The sequence below is a fragment of the Engystomops pustulosus genome, chromosome 11 (assembly GCF_040894005.1).
Source record: "Engystomops pustulosus chromosome 11, aEngPut4.maternal, whole genome shotgun sequence".
NCBI classification, from domain to species: domain Eukaryota; kingdom Metazoa; phylum Chordata; class Amphibia; order Anura; family Leptodactylidae; genus Engystomops; species Engystomops pustulosus.
In genome coordinates this window covers 89,784,022-89,802,427 of record NC_092421.1, presented here as the reverse complement: position 1 = coordinate 89,802,427, position 18,406 = coordinate 89,784,022, and the positions used below count along the sequence as shown (strand labels likewise).

The following is an 18,406-nucleotide window of genomic DNA, read 5'->3' as shown; positions in this document are numbered from 1 at the left end:
TGTAGATTATTGGACACTGTAGACTATTGGACGCTGTAGAGCACTGGACGCTGTAGACTATTGGACGCTGTAGATTATTGGATGCTGTAGACTATTGGACGCTGTAGATTATTGGACGCTGTAGACTATTGGACGCTGTAGATTATTGGACACTGTAGATTATTGGACGCTGTAGACTATTGGACACTGTAGACTATTGGACGCTGTAGACTATTGGACGCTGTAGATTATTGGACGCTGTAGACTATAGGACGCTGTAGACTATTGGACGCTGTAGATTATTGGACGCTGTAGACTATTGGATGCTGTAGATTATTGGACGCTGTAGATTATTGGACGCTGTAAACGATTGGACGCTGTAGAGCACTGGACGCTGTAGACTATTGGACGCTGTAGATTATTGGACGCTGTAGATTATTGGACGCTGTAGACTATTGGACGCTGTAGATTATTGGACGCTGTAGACTATTGGACGCTGTAGATTATTGGACGCTGTAGAGCACTGGACGCTATAGACCAGTGATGGCAAACCTTTTAGAGGCCGAGTGCCCAAACTACAACAAAGACCCGCTTATTTATCGCAAAGTGCCAATACAGAAATGTAATTTGTGATTTATACTCCTTTCTGTGTCACATCTTTCATTGATACCAGCACCTGAGGACACCAATAAAGCAGAAAATAGTCCCAGGTAGCACTGTCACTTTAAAATAGCTCTGTGCACAGCAAATCCTGGGCTGTCTGGGACTGCAGGAAGATACCTGGAGTGCAATAGTGATGGCCTGAGTGCCCACAGAAAGGGCTCCGAGTGCCACCTCTGGCACCAGTGCCATAGGTTAGCCATCACTGCTATAGACTATTAAATGCTGTAGATTATTGGACGCTGTAGATTATTGGACGCTGTAAACGATTGGACGCTGTAGAGCACTGGACGCTGTAGACTATTGGACGCTGTAGATTATTGGACGCTGTAGATTATTGGACGCTGTAGACTATTGGACGCTGTAGATTATTGGACGCTGTAGAGCACTGGACGCTGTAGACTATTGGATGCTGTAGATTATTGGATGCTGTAGATTATTGGACGCTGTAGATTATTGGACGCTGTAAACGATTGGACGCTGTAGAGCACTGGACGCTGTAGACTATTGGACGCTGTAGATTATTGGACGCTGTAGATTATTGGACGCTGTAGACTATTGGACGCTGTAGACTATTGGACGCTGTAGGTTATTGGACGCTGTAGACTATTGGACGCTGTAGATTATTGGACGCTGTAGACTATTGGACGCTGTATATTATTGGACGCTGTAGACTATTGGACGCTGTAGACTATTGGACGCTGTAGATTATTGGACGCTGTAGAGCACTGGACGCTGTAGACAATTGGATGCTGTAGATTATTGGACGCTGTAGATTATTGGACGCTGTAAACGATTGGACGCTGTAGAGCACTGGACGCTGTAGACTATTGGACGCTGTAGATTATTGGACGCTGTAGATTATTGGACGCTGTAGACTATTGGACGCTGTAGACTATTGGACGATGTAGACTATTGGACGCTGTAGATTATTGGACGCTGTAGACTATTGGACGCTGTAGATTATTGGACGCTGTAGACTATTGGACGCTGTAGACTATTGGACGCTGTAGACTATTGGACGCTGTAGATTATTGGACGCTGTAGAGCACTGGACGCTGTAGACTATTGGATGCTGTAGATTATTGGACGCTGTAGATTATTGGACGCTGTAAACGATTGGACGCTGTAGAGCACTGGACGCTGTAGACTATTGGACGCTGTAGATTATTGGACGCTGTAGATTATTGGACGCTGTAGACTATTGGACGCTGTAGACTATTGGACGCTGTAGATTATTGGACGCTGTAGATTATTGGACGCTGTAGACCAGTGATGGCTAACCTATGGCACTGGCGCCAGAGGTGGCACTCGGAGCCCTTTCTGTGGGCACTCAGGCCATCACTATTGCACTCCAGTTATCTTCCTGCAGTCCCAGACAGCCCAGGGCTTGCTGTGCACAGAGCTATTTTAAAGTGACAGCTCTACCTGGGACTATTTTCTGCTTTATTGGTGTCCTCAGATGCCGGTATCAATGAAAGATGTGACACAGAAAGGAGTATAAATCACAAATTACATTTCTTTATTGGCACTTTGCGATAAATAAGCGGGTCTTTGTTGTAGTTTGGGCACTCGGCCTCTAAAAGGTTTGCCATCACTGGTCTATAGCGTCCAGTGCTCTACAGCGTCCAATAATCTACAGCGTCCAATAGTCTACAGCGTCCAATAGTCTACAGCGTCCAATAATCTACAGCGTCCAATAGTCTACAGCGTCCAATAATCTACAGCGTCCAATAGTCTACAGCGTCCAATAATCTACAGCGTCCAATAATCTACAGCGTCCAATAATCTACAGCGTCCAATAGTCTACAGCGTCCAGTGCTCTACAGCGTCCAATCGTTTACAGCGTCCAATAATCTACAGCGTCCAATAATCTACAGCGTCCAATAGTCTACAGCGTCCAATAGTCTACAGCGTCCAATAATCTACAGCGTCCAATAATCTACAGCGTCCAATAGTCTACAGCGTCTAATAGTCTACAGCGTCCAATAGTCTACAGCGTCCAATAATCTACAGCGTCCAATAATCTACAGCGTCCAATAATCTACAGAATCCAATAATCTACAGCATCCAATAGTCTACAGCGTCCAGTGCTCTACAGCGTCCAATAATCTACAGCGTCCAATAGTCTACAGCGTCCAATAGTCTACAGCGTCCAATAATCTACAGCGTCCAATAGTCTACAGCGTCCAATAATCTACAGCGTCCAATAGTCTACAGCGTCCAATAATCTACAGCGTCCAATAGTCTACAGCGTCCAATAATCTACAGCGTCCAATAGTCTACAGCGTCCAATAGTCTACAGCGTCCAATAATCTACAGCGTCCAATAATCTACAGCGTCCAATAGTCTACAGCGTCCAGTGCTCTACAGCGTCCAATCGTTTACAGCGTCCAATAATCTACAGCGTCCAATAATCTACAGCGTCCAATAGTCTACAGCGTCCAGTGCTCTACAGCGTCCAATCGTTTACAGCGTCCAATAATCTACAGCGTCCAATAATCTACAGCATTCAATAGTCTACAGCGTCCAGTGCTCTACAGCGTCCAATAATCTACAGCGTCCAATAGTCTACAGCGTCCAGTGCTCTACAGCGTCCAATCGTTTACAGCGTCCAATCGTTTACAGCGTCCAATAATCTACAGCGTCCAATAATCTACAGCATTTAATAGTCTATAGCAGTGATGGCTAACCTATGGCACTGGTGCCAGAGGTGGCACTCGGAGCCCTTTCTGTGGGCACTCAGGCCATCACCAGAGATGACTCCAGGTATCTTCCTGCAGTCCCAGACAGCCCAGGACTTGCTGTGCACAGAGCTATTGTAAAGTGACAGCTCTACCTGGGAATATTTTCTGCTATATTGGTGCCTCAGGTGCTGGTATCAATGAAAGATGTGACACAGAAAGGAGTATAAATCACAAATTACATTTCTGTATTGGCACTTTGCGATAAATAAGCGGGACTTTGTTGTAGTTTGGGCACTCGGCCTCTAAAAGGTTTGCCATCACTGCTGTAGACTATTGGACGCTGTAGATTATTGGACGCTGTAGACTATTGGACGCTGTAGACTATTGGACGCTGTAGATTATTGGACGCTGTAGAGCACTGGACGCTATAGACTATTAAATGCTGTAGATTATTGGACGCTGTAGATTATTGGACACTGTAAACGATTGGACGCTGTAGAGCACTGGACGCTGTAGACTATTGGACGCTGTAGATTATTGGACGCTGTAGATTATTGGACGCTGTAGACTATTGGATGCTGTAGACTATTGGACGCTGTAGATTATTGGACGCTGTAGACTATTGGACGCTGTAGATTATTGGACGCTGTAGACTATTGGACGCTGTAGACTATTGGACGCTGTAGATTATTGGACGCTGTAGACTATTGGACGCTGTAGAGCACTGGACGCTGTAGATTATTGGACGCTGTAGACTATTGGACGCTGTAGACTATTGGACGCTGTCGATTATTGGACGCTGTAGATTATTGGACGCTGTAGACTATTGGATGCTGTAGATTATTGGACGCTGTAGACTATTGGACACTGTAGACTATTGGACGCTGTAGACTATTGGACTCTGTAGATTATTGGACGCTGTAGACTATTGGATGCTGTAGATGATTGGACGCTGTAGACTATTGGACGCTGTAGATTATTGGACGCTGTAGATTATTGGACGCTTTAGACTATTGGACGCTGTAGACTATTGGACGCTGTAGACTATTGGACGCTGTAGATTATTGGACGCTGTAGATTATTGGACACTGTAGACTATTGGACGCTGTAGACTATTGGACTCTGTAGATTATTGGACGCTGTAGACTATTGGATGCTGTAGATGATTGGACGCTGTAGACTATTGGACGCTGTAGATTATTGGACGCTGTAGATTATTGGACGCTTTAGACTATTGGACGCTGTAGACTATTGGACGCTGTAGATTATTGGACGCTGTAGACTATTGGACGCTGTAGACTATTGGACGCTGTAGATTATTGGACGCTGTAGACTGTTGGACGCTGTAGATTATTGGACGCTGTAGATTATTGGACGCTGTAGACTATAGGACGCTGTATACTATTGGACGCTGTAGATTATTGGACGCTGTAGACTATTGGACGCTGTAGATTATTGGACGCTGTAGACTATTGGACGCTGTAGACTATTGGACGCTGTAGACTATTAAACGCTGTAGATTATTGGACGCTGTAGACTATTGGACGCTGTAGACTGTTGGACGCTGTAGATTATTGGACGCTGTAAACGATTGGACGCTGTAGAGCACTGGACGCTGTAGACTATTGGACGCTGTAGATTATTGGACGCTGTAGACTATTGGACGCTGTAGACTATTGGACGCTGTAGACTATTGGACGCTGTAGATTATTGGACGCTGTAGATTATTGGACGCTGTAGATTATTGGACGCTGTGGACTATTGGACGCTGTAGACTATTGGACGCTGTAGACTATTGGACGCTGTAGATTATTGGACGCTGTAGACTATTGGACGCTGTAGACTATTGGACGCTGTAGATTATTGGACGCTGTAGACTATTGGACGCTGTAGACTATTGGACGCTGTAGACTATTGGACGCTGTAGATTATTGGACGCTGTAGACTATTGGACGCTGTAGACTATTGGACGCTGTAGATTATTGGACGCTGTAGACTATTGGACGCTGTAGATTATTGGACGCTGTAGACTATTGAACGCTGTAGACTATTGGACGCTGTAGATTATTGGACGCTGTAGATTATTGGACGCTGTAGACTATTGGACGCTGTAGACTATTGGACGCTGTAGATTATTGGACGCTGTAGACTATTGGACGCTGTAGAGCACTGGACGCTGTAGATTATTGGACGCTGTAGATTATTGGACGCTGTAGACTATTGGACGCTGTAGACTATTGGACGCTGTAGACTATTGGACGCTGTAGATTATTGGACGCTGTAGATTATTGGACGCTGTAGATTATTGGACGCTGTAGACTATTGGACGCTGTAGACTATTGGACGCTGTAGATTATTGGACGCTGTAGACTATTGGATGCTGTAGATGATTGGACGCTGTAGAGCACTGGACGCTGTAGACTATTGGACGCTGTAGATTATTGGACGCTGTAGATTATTGGACGCTGTAGACTATTGGACGCTGTAGACTATTGGACGCTGTAGATTATTGGACGCTGTAGACTATTGGACGCTGTAGATTATTGGACGCTGTAGACTATTGGACGCTGTAGACTATTGGACGCTGTCGATTATTGGACGCTGTCGATTATTGGACGCTGTAGACTATTGGATGCTGTAGATTATTGGACGCTGTAGACTATTGGACGCTGTAGAGCACTGGACGCTGTAGATTATTGGACACTGTAGACTATTGGACGCTGTAGACTATTGGACTCTGTAGATTATTGGACGCTGTAGACTATTGGATGCTGTAGATGATTGGACGCTGTAGACTATTGGACGCTGTAGATTATTGGACGCTGTAGATTATTGGACGCTTTAGACTATTGGACGCTGTAGACTATTGGACGCTGTAGACTATTGGACGCTGTAGACTATTGGACGCTGTTGATTATTGGACGCTGTAGATTATTGGACGCTGTAGACTATTGGACGCTGTAGACTATTGGACGCTGTAGATTATTGGACGCTGTAGACTGTTGGACGCTGTAGATTATTGGACGCTGTAGATTATTGGACGCTGTAGACTATAGGACGCTGTATACTATTGGACGCTGTAGATTATTGGACGCTGTAGACTATTGGACGCTGTAGATTATTGGACGCTGTAGACTATTGGACGCTGTAGACTATTGGACGCTGTAGATTATTGGACGCTGTAGACTATTGGACGCTGTAGACTATTGGACGCTGTAGACTATTGGACGTTGTAGATTATTGGACGCTGTAGACTATTGGACGCTGTAGATTATTGGACGCTGTAGATTATTGGACGCTGTGGACTATTGGACGCTGTAGACTATTGGACGCTGTAGACTATTGGACGCTGTAGATTATTGGACGCTGTAGACTATTGGACGCTGTAGACTATTGGACGCTGTAGATTATTGGACGCTGTAGACTATTGGACGCTGTAGACTATTGGACGCTGTCGATTATTGGACGCTGTAGATTATTGGACGCTGTAGACTATTGGACGCTGTAGACTATTAGACGCTGTAGATTATTGGACGCTGTAGATTATTGGACGCTGTAGACTATTGGACGCTGTAGACTATTGGACGCTGTAGATTATTGGACGCTGTAGACTATTGGACGCTGTAGACTATTGGACGCTGTAGACTATTGGACGCTGTAGATTATTGGACGCTGTAGACTATTGGACGCTGTAGACTATTGGACGCTGTAGACTGTTGGACGCTGTAGACTGTTGGACGCTGTAGACTGTTGGACGCTGTAGAGCACTGGACACTGTAGATTATTGGACGCTGTAGAGCACTGGATGGTGTATAGTATTGGACTCTTTGACCCCTGACCTCTGTATTGTCCATGATATCATCACTACTGATCCCGTGGTCCTGGAAGCCTCAGAGACCGGGGAGCTGCTACTGGAGATGCAGGAATCCGAAAACTACTTTAAGGCTCAGAGAATTTTGGTGAAGATATTGGAATATGTTGTCTCTTGGAAAACGACCAGAATTTTTTGCATTTCTAATTCAAAATGTTTTGTTTTTGGAAATGTTCTTGTGCTTTAGCTGAGAGGAGGTGGAGCTCAGATATAAGGGGTGGGGCTTAGCTTACAGGTGTTAAAATTTGGTAGGTGTAGAATTTGCTTAAAAGAGCATCATGTCAGTAGAACATGGTGGGAGGTCCTGACCCCTAATGACCCCTGCTGTTTTGTGGGCGGGGCTTCATTTTTGAGCCATATTGCTTTTCAGTCACCCAGCTTTCCAAGAAACAGATAAGAATCTGACAGCAGAGGTTGTTGATTCTCTGTAATGACCTCGTGTGGACGTCTCGATCTGTCACTTCTTGTAATAGAGTGAACTCCCCTAAATGTGGTTAACGAGGCGTCACAATAACGATGACTCGTCAGTTATTGGGAAAGTGCTGAGCTGTCATTCTGTGTGCAGCGAGGTAATAGGAAATAATCAGCAGACGCATAATCTATAGTCACACAATGCCTCCCCCCCCCCAGAACTCTTAAAGGGACCCCCCACTTTCACCTTTTATACACTTAATAAACGCTGGATAGAAATGTTTGTCTCTTCTATAGTAACTCTGCGGCGGCTGCGCCATCCATCTCTATGTAACAGTATAACAGTCCTAGAGCAGCTACACATCGTGCGGCTCATCCTTAGGGCGGGTGACATATATCAGATGGGTGGAGTCCGACACTCCCACAAATTATTAGTATTCGGGTGAACGCTGGATTACCTTTACTTTCACCAAGCACAGCGCCACATGTGGTGTGGTGGCCGAGCGCGGTATTACACATCAGCCATATTCACCAGGAAACAGAAGCAGCGATCTGTCTGCTACAATCCTGCAGATGGGTGGGAGGTCGGGTGCACGGGAGACCCCCCACAATCCTACACTAATCACTCCTCTTACAGATCAATAAAAGATCCTGTGGTTATTGCCTAAAATTTCCTACATTATAGAAATGAACTTCCCCTAAGAGGAGGTCAAAATGAGAGGGAATGTAACTACTCAGCAAAAATGTAAAAAAGAACATAAACTTGTCATTTCTCCTGCTGCTGATACATTATTATTGATACATTATTATTGATACATTATTATTATTAATACATTATTGATACATTATTATTGATACATTATTATTATTAATACATTATTGATACATTATTATTGATACATTATTATTAGAGATGAGCGAGCACTAAAATGCTCGGGTGCTCGTTATTCGAGACGAACTTTTCCCGATGCTCGAGTGCTCGTCTCGAATAACGAACCCCATTGAAGTCAATGGGAGACTCGAGCATTTTTTTAGTAAAAGAGAACATTAAAAGAACAGTGCATAATAAAATAACCCAGATGTTTGCAGATGTTTTACTTGTAAGAAAAAATTGAAATAACACTATTCTTCACTTTGCAGGTGTTCGCGCGTGTCTCCCGCTAAGTTAGGAGATGTTCAGAACATCTGGAATGTGAAGAATATTGTTCTTTCAATGTGTTCTGCACTTAAATGCTCCTGTATTCACTGTTTTTAATGTTTTACTTCTATTCTTCACATTGCAGATGTGCGTGCGTGTCTTCCGATAGGTTCGGAGATACGCGCGAACACCTGCAAAGTGAAGAATAGTGTTATTTCAATGTGTTCTTACAAGTAAAACATCTGCAAACATCTGGGATATTTTATTATGTAATAAAAATACTGTTCTTCACTTAATTTAATGCTCGATCTCGAGCCGGCGAGATACTCGTCCGAGTAACGAGCCGGTCCGAGTATGCTAATACTCCACCCAGCAGTATACTCGGACGAGTATACTCGCTCATCTCTAATTATTATCGATACATTATTGATACATTGATTATTCTTATGATTCTGTTAGCAGGTCCAGTACCGGAGGTTCCCTTCCACATGATTCTGGCTGCTTGTATCTAGTGCCCTCTGCTGGCGAGTCCTGATATAACAGCCCTGTCCTGTTTTACCAAATTATATATTTAAAGGGGATCTCTAAAGCACAGAATTTCTAATGTATATTTAATAAGAAAGGAACCTTGTGATCGGGTTCATATAGATCGACTTTATTAACCTAAAAAGATCCACAGTTCACTGCGGGGATCATCCTCTGTGGTTCAGCATTATTAAGATTTGTTACATTTATCACATACAGTATATATATATATTATCCCCACCCCCTGTTTATTAGAAAGACCAATAAAGCTTTTTAATAGAAGCAGCGCCCCTCTAGTCTGTAGGTTGTATGTGGTACTGCAGCTTATTCAATATTGTGTGATACTACAGCCCCCGGACACGAGTTGCGTTTGGCCATTTATTTGCTCCGAATCTGAGCGCAAGCTCCTGCGTAGGAAATGTCGTATGTATCTGGTGGTCACAATGATGCAGAAAGCTTCTGGCCACCGGGTGGCGCCGCATTTGGACCTGATATATTGTTGTTCTGGTTGCAAGGGGTCGTATATATAGCGTGCGGCGTATGTGGGCGGGGGTGCACCTCAGAGCCCGCTCCTGGGGGGTCGTGTATATAGGGTGCGGTATACGGGGGGGGGGGCGCTCCTCGGGGGGATGTGGTGGGATTCAGGTATTCATCATTCTCACCAGAGATTTGCTCTGATTTACCAGTCGCTTCCGAATATGTTTCCCTAAACGTACCCCCCCCCCCCCCATCCTTCCTGAGACCCCCGGACCCCGCAGTGCGGTAACCACAGCTCTGACTGATGATAAATCGCTGCCACAACCAGACCCGGAAGCGGAAGAATTGGAAACTTTGTTAGAAAATGAGAATTGTTTGGGTAAAGGAGAATATTTCGGAATGTTTGATGTCCCCAGCTTTCTCCTAGATCAGTGCTTCTCCCCCCCAAACCCTGTACAAGAATATTGTATCCGTGCCAAAAAATGCTATAAAATCGTGGCGCCGATGGCTTTAGGCGACCCCTGTTTATTGGTCGTTCGACCCCCGCCGGGGTCGCGACCCACAGGTTGAGAACCACTGTTCTAGATGAAGGGGTGAGAATCTGCCCCACACTCCTGCCCCTCCTTCCTGCCCCGCTCTCCTGCCCCTCCTTCCTGCCCCGCTCTCCTGCCCCTCCTTCCTGCCCCGCACTCCTGCCCCTCCTTCCTGCCCCGCTCTCCTGCCCCTCCTTCCTGCCCCGCACTCCTACCCCTCCTTCCTGCCCCGCTCTCCTGCCCCTCCTTCCTGCCCCGCACTCCTGCCCCTCCTTCCTGCCCCGCACTCCTGCCCCTCCTTCCTGCCCCGCTCTCCTGCCCCTCCTTCCTGCCCCGCTCTCCTGCCCCTCCTTCCTGCCCCGCACTCCTGCCCCTCCTTCCTGCCCCGCTCTCCTGCCCCTCCTTCCTGCCCCGCACTCCTGCCCCTCCTTCCTGCCCCGCTCTCCTGCCCCTCCTTCCTGCCCCGCTCTCCTGCCCCTCCTTCCTGCCCCTCCTTCCTGCCCCTCCTTCCTGCCCCGCTCTCCTGCCCCTCCTTCCTGCCCCGCTCTCCTGCCCCGCTCTCCTGCCCCTCCTTCCTGCCCCGCTCTCCTGCCCCTCCTTCCTGCCCCGCTCTCCTGCCCCTCCTTCCTGCATGACGGATCTTACCCCCAGCTCCGAGCCAGAACCTCCAGGTCCTCCCCGGTGCACGGATCATGTGAGGGGCTCCGGAACCGCAACATAGGGAACTGTCAGCAGCTGCGACCATACAGACTGCTGACAGTCTCTGGAGAGAGGTTTCCTCACACTGCTGTTCTCTCTGTTCTGCCCTCCGTGTGGGGGTAACTATGGGGCAGTACTGAGCCGGATGTTCTGGGGTCACTGGAGGCTCATACAACGGATCCGGGGTCTCGCTGGGACAGAGCGCAGGAAATGTGGGGAATCTGCCCGAAGCCCCCCGGCACCCCCAACACATAATGCACCCCACTACACACAGACCGATCCAGGAGAAGTTGTACTGTGCAGTATTCATGTCCGGGAGAAGTTGTACTGTGCAGTATTCATGTCCGGGGGAAGTTGTACTGTGCAGTATTCATGTCCGGGAGAAGTTGTACTGTGCAGTATTCATGTCCGGGAGAAGTTGTACTGTGCAGTATTCATGTCCGGGAGAAGTTGTACTGTGCAGCATTCATGTCCGGGGGAAGTTGTACTGTGCAGTATTCATGTCCGGGAGAAGTTGTACTGTGCAGTATTCATGTCCGGGGGAAGTTGTACTGTGCAGCGTTCATGTCTGGGAGAAGTTGTACTGTGCAGTATTCATGTCCGGGAGAAGTTGTACTGTGCAGTGTTCATGTCTGGGGGAAGTTGTACTGTGCAGTATTCATGTCTGGGGGAAGTTGTACTGTGCAGTATTCATGTCCGGGAGAAGTTGTACTGTGCAGTATTCATGTCCGGGAGAAGTTGTACTGTGCAGTGTTCATGTCTGGGGGAAGTTGTACTGTGCAGTATTCATGTCTGGGGGAAGTTGTACTGTGCAGTATTCATGTCTGGGGGAAGTTGTACTGTGCAGCATTCATGTCTGGGAGAAGTTGTACTGTGCAGTATTCATGTCCGGGAGAAGTTGTACTGTGCAGCATTCATGTCCGGGAGAAGTTGTACTGTGCAGTATTCATGTCCGGGAGAAGTTGTACTGTGCAGCATTCATGTCCGGGAGAAGTTGTACTGTGCAGTATTCATGTCTGGGAGAAGTTGTACTGTGCAGTATTCATGTCTGGGAGAAGTTGTACTGTGCAGCATTCATGTCTGGGAGAAGTTGTACTGTGCAGTATTCATGTCTGGGAGAAGTTGTACTGTGCAGCATTCATGTCTGGGAGAAGTTGTACTGTGCAGTATTCATGTCTGGGAGAAGTTGTACTGTGCAGTATTCATGTCCGGGAGAAGTTGTACTGTGCAGTATTCATGTCTGGGAGAAGTTGTACTGTGCAGCATTCATGTCTGGGGGAAGTTGTACTGTGCAGTATTCATGTCCGGGAGAAGTTGTACTGTGCAGTATTCATGTCTGGGAGAAGTTGTACTGTGCAGCATTCATGTCTGGGGGAAGTTGTACTGTGCAGTATTCATGTCCGGGGGAAGTTGTACTGTGCAGCATTCATGTCTGGGAGAAGTTGTACTGTGCAGTATTCATGTCTGGGAGAAGTTGTACTGTGCAGTATTCATGTCCGGGAGAAGTTGTACTGTGCAGCATTCATGTCCGGGAGAAGTTGTACTGTGCAGTATTCATGTCTGGGAGAAGTTGTACTGTGCAGTATTCATGTCTGGGAGAAGTTGTACTGTGCAGTATTCATGTCCGGGGGAAGTTGTACTGTGCAGTGTTCATGTCTGGGGGAAGTTGTACTGTGCAGTATTCATGTCTGGGGGAAGTTGTACTGTGCAGTATTCATGTCCGGGAGAAGTTGTACTGTGCAGTATTCATGTCTGGGAGAAGTTGTACTGTGCAGTATTCATGTCTGGGGGAAGTTGTACTGTGCAGTATTCATGTCCGGGGGAAGTTGTACTGTGCTGTGTTCATGTCCGGGGGAAGTTGTACTGTGCAGTATTCATGTCCGGGAGAAGTTGTACTGTGCAGTATTCATGTCTGGGAGAAGTTGTACTGTGCAGTGTTCATGTCCGGGAGAAGTTGTACTGTGCAGTATTCATGTCCGGGAGAAGTTGTACTGTGCAGTATTCATGTCCGGGAGAAGTTGTACTGTGCAGTATTCATGTCCGGGAGAAGTTGTACTGTGCAGTATTCATGTCCGGGAGAAGTTGTACTGTGCAGTATTCATGTCCGGGGGAAGTTGTACTGTGCAGTGTTCATGTCCGGGAGAAGTTGTACTGTGCAGCATTCATGTCCGGGAGAAGTTGTACTGTGCAGCATTCATGTCCGGGGGAAGTTGTACTGTGCAGCATTCATGTCCGGGGGAAGTTGTACTGTGCAGTATTCATGTCTGGGAGAAGTTGTACTGTGCAGTATTCATGTCTGGGAGAAGTTGTACTGTGCAGCATTCATGTCTGGGAGAAGTTGTACTGTGCAGTATTCATGTCTGGGAGAAGTTGTACTGTGCAGCATTCATGTCCGGGAGAAGTTGTACTGTGCAGCATTCATGTCTGGGGGAAGTTGTACTGTGCAGCATTCATGTCTGGGGGAAGTTGTACTGTGCAGCATTCATGTCTGGGAGAAGTTGTACTGTGCAGTATTCATGTCTGGGGGAAGTTGTACTGTGCAGTATTCATGTCCGGGAGAAGTTGTACTGTGCAGCATTCATGTCTGGGGGAAGTTGTACTGTGCAGCATTCATGTCTGGGGGAAGTTGTACTGTGCAGCATTCATGTCTGGGGGAAGTTGTACTGTGCAGTATTCATGTCTGGGAGAAGTTGTACTGTGCAGTATTCATGTCCGGGAGAAGTTGTACTGTGCAGCATTCATGTCCGGGAGAAGTTGTACTGTGCAGCATTCATGTCCGGGGGAAGTTGTACTGTGCAGTATTCATGTCCGGGGGAAGTTGTACTGTGCAGTATTCATGTCTGGGAGAAGTTGTACTGTGCAGTATTCATGTCTGGGGGAAGTTGTACTGTGCAGTATTCATGTCTGGGAGAAGTTGTACTGTGCAGTATTCATGTCTGGGAGAAGTTGTACTGTGCAGTATTCATGTCTGGGAGAAGTTGTACTGTGCAGTATTCATGTCTGGGAGAAGTTGTACTGTGCAGCATTCATGTCCGGGAGAAGTTGTACTGTGCAGCATTCATGTCTGGGGGAAGTTGTACTGTGCAGTATTCATGTCCGGGGGAAGTTGTACTGTGCAGTATTCATGTCCGGGAGAAGTTGTACTGTGCAGTATTCATGTCCGGGAGAAGTTGTACTGTGCAGTATTCATGTCCGGGAGAAGTTGTACTGTGCAGCATTCATGTCCGGGGGAAGTTGTACTGTGCAGTATTCATGTCTGGGAGAAGTTGTACTGTGCAGTATTCATGTCTGGGAGAAGTTGTACTGTGCAGCATTCATGTCCGGGAGAAGTTGTACTGTGCAGCATTCATGTCTGGGGGAAGTTGTACTGTGCAGCATTCATGTCTGGGGGAAGTTGTACTGTGCAGCATTCATGTCTGGGAGAAGTTGTACTGTGCAGTATTCATGTCTGGGGGAAGTTGTACTGTGCAGCATTCATGTCTGGGGGAAGTTGTACTGTGCAGCATTCATGTCTGGGGGAAGTTGTACTGTGCAGTATTCATGTCCGGGGGAAGTTGTACTGTGCAGTATTCATGTCTGGGAGAAGTTGTACTGTGCAGTATTCATGTCCGGGGGAAGTTGTACTGTGCAGCGTTCATGTCCGGGGGAAGTTGTACTGTGCAGTATTCATGTCTGGGAGAAGTTGTACTGTGCAGTATTCATGTCTGGGAGAAGTTGTACTGTGCAGTATTCATGTCTGGGAGAAGTTGTACTGTGCAGTATTCATGTCCGGGGGAAGTTGTACTGTGCAGCATTCATGTCTGGGAGAAGTTGTACTGTGCAGTATTCATGTCTGGGAGAAGTTGTACTGTGCAGTATTCATGTCTGGGAGAAGTTGTACTGTGCAGCATTCATGTCTGGGGGAAGTTGTACTGTGCAGCATTCATGTCTGGGGGAAGTTGTACTGTGCAGCATTCATGTCTGGGAGAAGTTGTACTGTGCAGTATTCATGTCCGGGGGAAGTTGTACTGTGCAGTATTCATGTCTGGGAGAAGTTGTACTGTGCAGTATTCATGTCTGGGGGAAGTTGTACTGTGCAGCATTCATGTCTGGGAGAAGTTGTACTGTGCAGTATTCATGTCCGGGGGAAGTTGTACTGTGCAGTATTCATGTCTGGGAGAAGTTGTACTGTGCAGCATTCATGTCTGGGGGAAGTTGTACTGTGCAGCATTCATGTCTGGGAGAAGTTGTACTGTGCAGTGTTCATGTCCGGGGGAAGTTGTACTGTGCAGTATTCATGTCCGGGAGAAGTTGTACTGTGCAGCGTTCATGTCCGGGAGAAGTTGTACTGTGCAGTGTTCATGTCTGGGAGAAGTTGTACTGTGCAGTATTCATGTCTGGGAGAAGTTGTACTGTGCAGTATTCATGTCCGGGAGAAGTTGTACTGTGCAGTATTCATGTCCGGGAGAAGTTGTACTGTGCAGCATTCATGTCCGGGAGAAGTTGTACTGTGCAGTATTCATGTCCGGGAGAAGTTGTACTGTGCAGTGTTCATGTCCGGGAGAAGTTGTACTGTGCAGTATTCATGTCCGGGAGAAGTTGTACTGTGCAGCATTCATGTCTGGGGGAAGTTGTACTGTGCAGCATTCATGTCTGGGGGAAGTTGTACTGTGCAGTATTCATGTCTGGGGGAAGTTGTACTGTGCAGCATTCATGTCTGGGGGAAGTTGTACTGTGCAGCATTCATGTCTGGGAGAAGTTGTACTGTGCAGCATTCATGTCCGGGGGAAGTTGTACTGTGCAGCATTCATGTCCGGGAGAAGTTGTACTGTGCAGTATTCATGTCTGGGGGAAGTTGTACTGTGCAGTATTCATGTCTGGGGGAAGTTGTACTGTGCAGTATTCATGTCCGGGGGAAGTTGTACTGTGCAGTATTCATGTCTGGGAGAAGTTGTACTGTGCAGCATTCATGTCCGGGAGAAGTTGTACTGTGCAGCATTCATGTCTGGGGGAAGTTGTACTGTGCAGCATTCATGTCTGGGGGAAGTTGTACTGTGCAGTATTCATGTCTGGGGGAAGTTGTACTGTGCAGCATTCATGTCTGGGGGAAGTTGTACTGTGCAGCATTCATGTCTGGGAGAAGTTGTACTGTGCAGCATTCATGTCCGGGAGAAGTTGTACTGTGCAGCTACCTACCTCCTCTCCATCAGCACTTATCTCATGTAGCGGCCTCTTCCCCCGTTTTCCGGTGGTCTCCCGCAGTAACAGGAAGTCTGTACGGGTTTTCTGTGTCTGCATCCTGGGATATGGCAGGTTTGGGGTTGGGGCGTGCAGCGCCCACAAAACCACTTCAGCCCCCCCCTCCCCCTTCTCCCGTCTCTCCAAATCACATCCTCTGCATCTGCACGAATATACATCACACAGGGCGCGGTATAGTGCGAGGCGTCATCTGGGAAAACCGCTATTTGTCCTACAGGCAGATGAAATGCAGGTGGTAAAAGCCCTGTCCGCAGTGACCCATGTGATGAGCAGGAATAGTCTGTCTGGTCTGTTTTGGCCTCGCTAACATGGACACATTGGTAATGTCCGTACTGGGCGGCTTATTATGGAGTAGTGGGACTCCTACTCCACCCGGGCTTCGCTCCTGGGTTTCTGTATAGCCCACAGGTGCGGGTCACAGGGGCAGGTCACAGGGGCGGGTCACAGGGGCAGGGCACAGGTGCAGGGCACAGGTGCAGGGTCACAGGTGCAGGGCATAGGTGCAGGGCACAGGTACAGGGTCACAGGTGCAGGGCACAGGTGCGGGTCACAGGTGCGGGTCACAGGTGCAGGGCACAGGGGCAGGGTCACAGGTGCAGGGTCACAGGTGCAGGGCATAGGTGCAGGGCACAGGGGCAGGTCACAGGGGCAGGGCACAGGTGCAGGGTCACAGGTGCAGGGCATAGGTGCAGGGCACAGGTACAGGGTCACAGGTGCAGGGCACAGGTGCGGGTCACAGGTGCGGGTCACAGGTGCAGGGCACAGGGGCAGGGTCACAGGTGCAGGGTCACAGGTGCAGGGCATAGGTGCAGGGCACAGGGGCAGGTCACAGGGGCAGGGCACAGGGGCAGGGCACAGGGGCAGGGCACAGGTGCGGGTTACAGGTGCAGGGCACAGGTATAGGGTCACAGGTGCAGGGCACAGGGGCAGGGCACAGGTGCAGGGCACAGGGGCAGGGCACAGGTATAGGGTTACAGGTGCAGGGCACAGGTATAGGGTCACAGGTGCAGGGCACAGGGGCAGGTCACAGGGGCAGGGCACAGGTGCAGGGCACAGGGGCAGGTGACAGGGGCAGGGCACAGGTGCAGGGCACAGGGGCAGGGCACAGGTGCAGGGCACAGGGGCAGGGCACAGGGGCAGGTCACAGGGGCAGGGCACAGGTGCAGGGCACAGGGGCAGGTCACAGGGGCAGGTCACAGGGGCAGGGCACAGGGGCAGGTGACAGGGGCAGGGCACAGGTATAGGGTCACAGGTGCAGGGCACAGGGGCAGGTCACAGGGGCAGGGCACAGGTGCAGGGCACAGGGGCAGGGCACAGGTATAGGGTCACAGGTGCAGGGCACAGGGGCAGGTCACAGGGGCAGGTGACAGGTGCAGGTGACAGGGGCAGGGCACAGGTATAGGGTCACAGGTGCAGGTCACAGGTGCAGGGCACAGGGGCAGGGCACAGGGGCAGGGCACAGGTATAGGGTCACAGGTGCAGGGCACAGCGGCAGGTCACAGGGGCAGGGCACAGGTGCAGGGCACAGGGGCAGGGCACAGGTATAGGGTTACAGGTGCAGGGCACAGGGGCAGGGCACAGGTATAGGGTTACAGGTGCAGGGCACAGGGGCAGGGCACAGGTATAGGGTTACAGGTGCAGGGCACAGGGGCAGGTCACAGGGGCAGGGCACAGGGGCAGGGCACAGGTATAGGGTTACAGGTGCAGGGCACAGGGGCAGGGCACAGGTATAGGGTTACAGGTGCAGGGCACAGGGGCAGGGCACAGGTGCAGGGCACAGGTGCAGGGCACAGGGGCAGGGCACAGGTATAGGGTTACAGGTGCAGGGCACAGGGGCAGGGCACAGGTATAGGGTCACAGGTGCAGGGCACAGGGGCAGGGCACAGGTATAGGGTTACAGGTGCAGGGCACAGGGGCAAGGCACAGGTATAGGGTTACAGGTGCAGGGCACAGGGGCAGGTCACAGGGGCAGGGCACAGGTGCAGGGCACAGGGGCAGGTGACAGGGGCAGGGCACAGGTATAGGGTTACAGGTGCAGGGCACAGGGGCAGGGCACAGGTATAGGGTTACAGGTGCAGGGCACAGGGGCAGGGCACAGGTATAGGGTCACAGGTGCAGGGCACAGGTGCAGGGCACAGGGGCAGGGCACAGGTATAGGGTTACAGGTGCAGGGCACAGGGGCAGGGCA

General features: G+C 49.1%; 1 protein-coding gene across 1 annotated transcript in view; it reads left to right on the top strand.

Annotated features, from left to right (window-relative positions):
- Positions 1 to 18,406, top strand: part of CD4 (CD4 molecule) — a 64,451-nt gene that overhangs the window by 12,514 nt on the left and 33,531 nt on the right. The window lies entirely within an intron of this gene.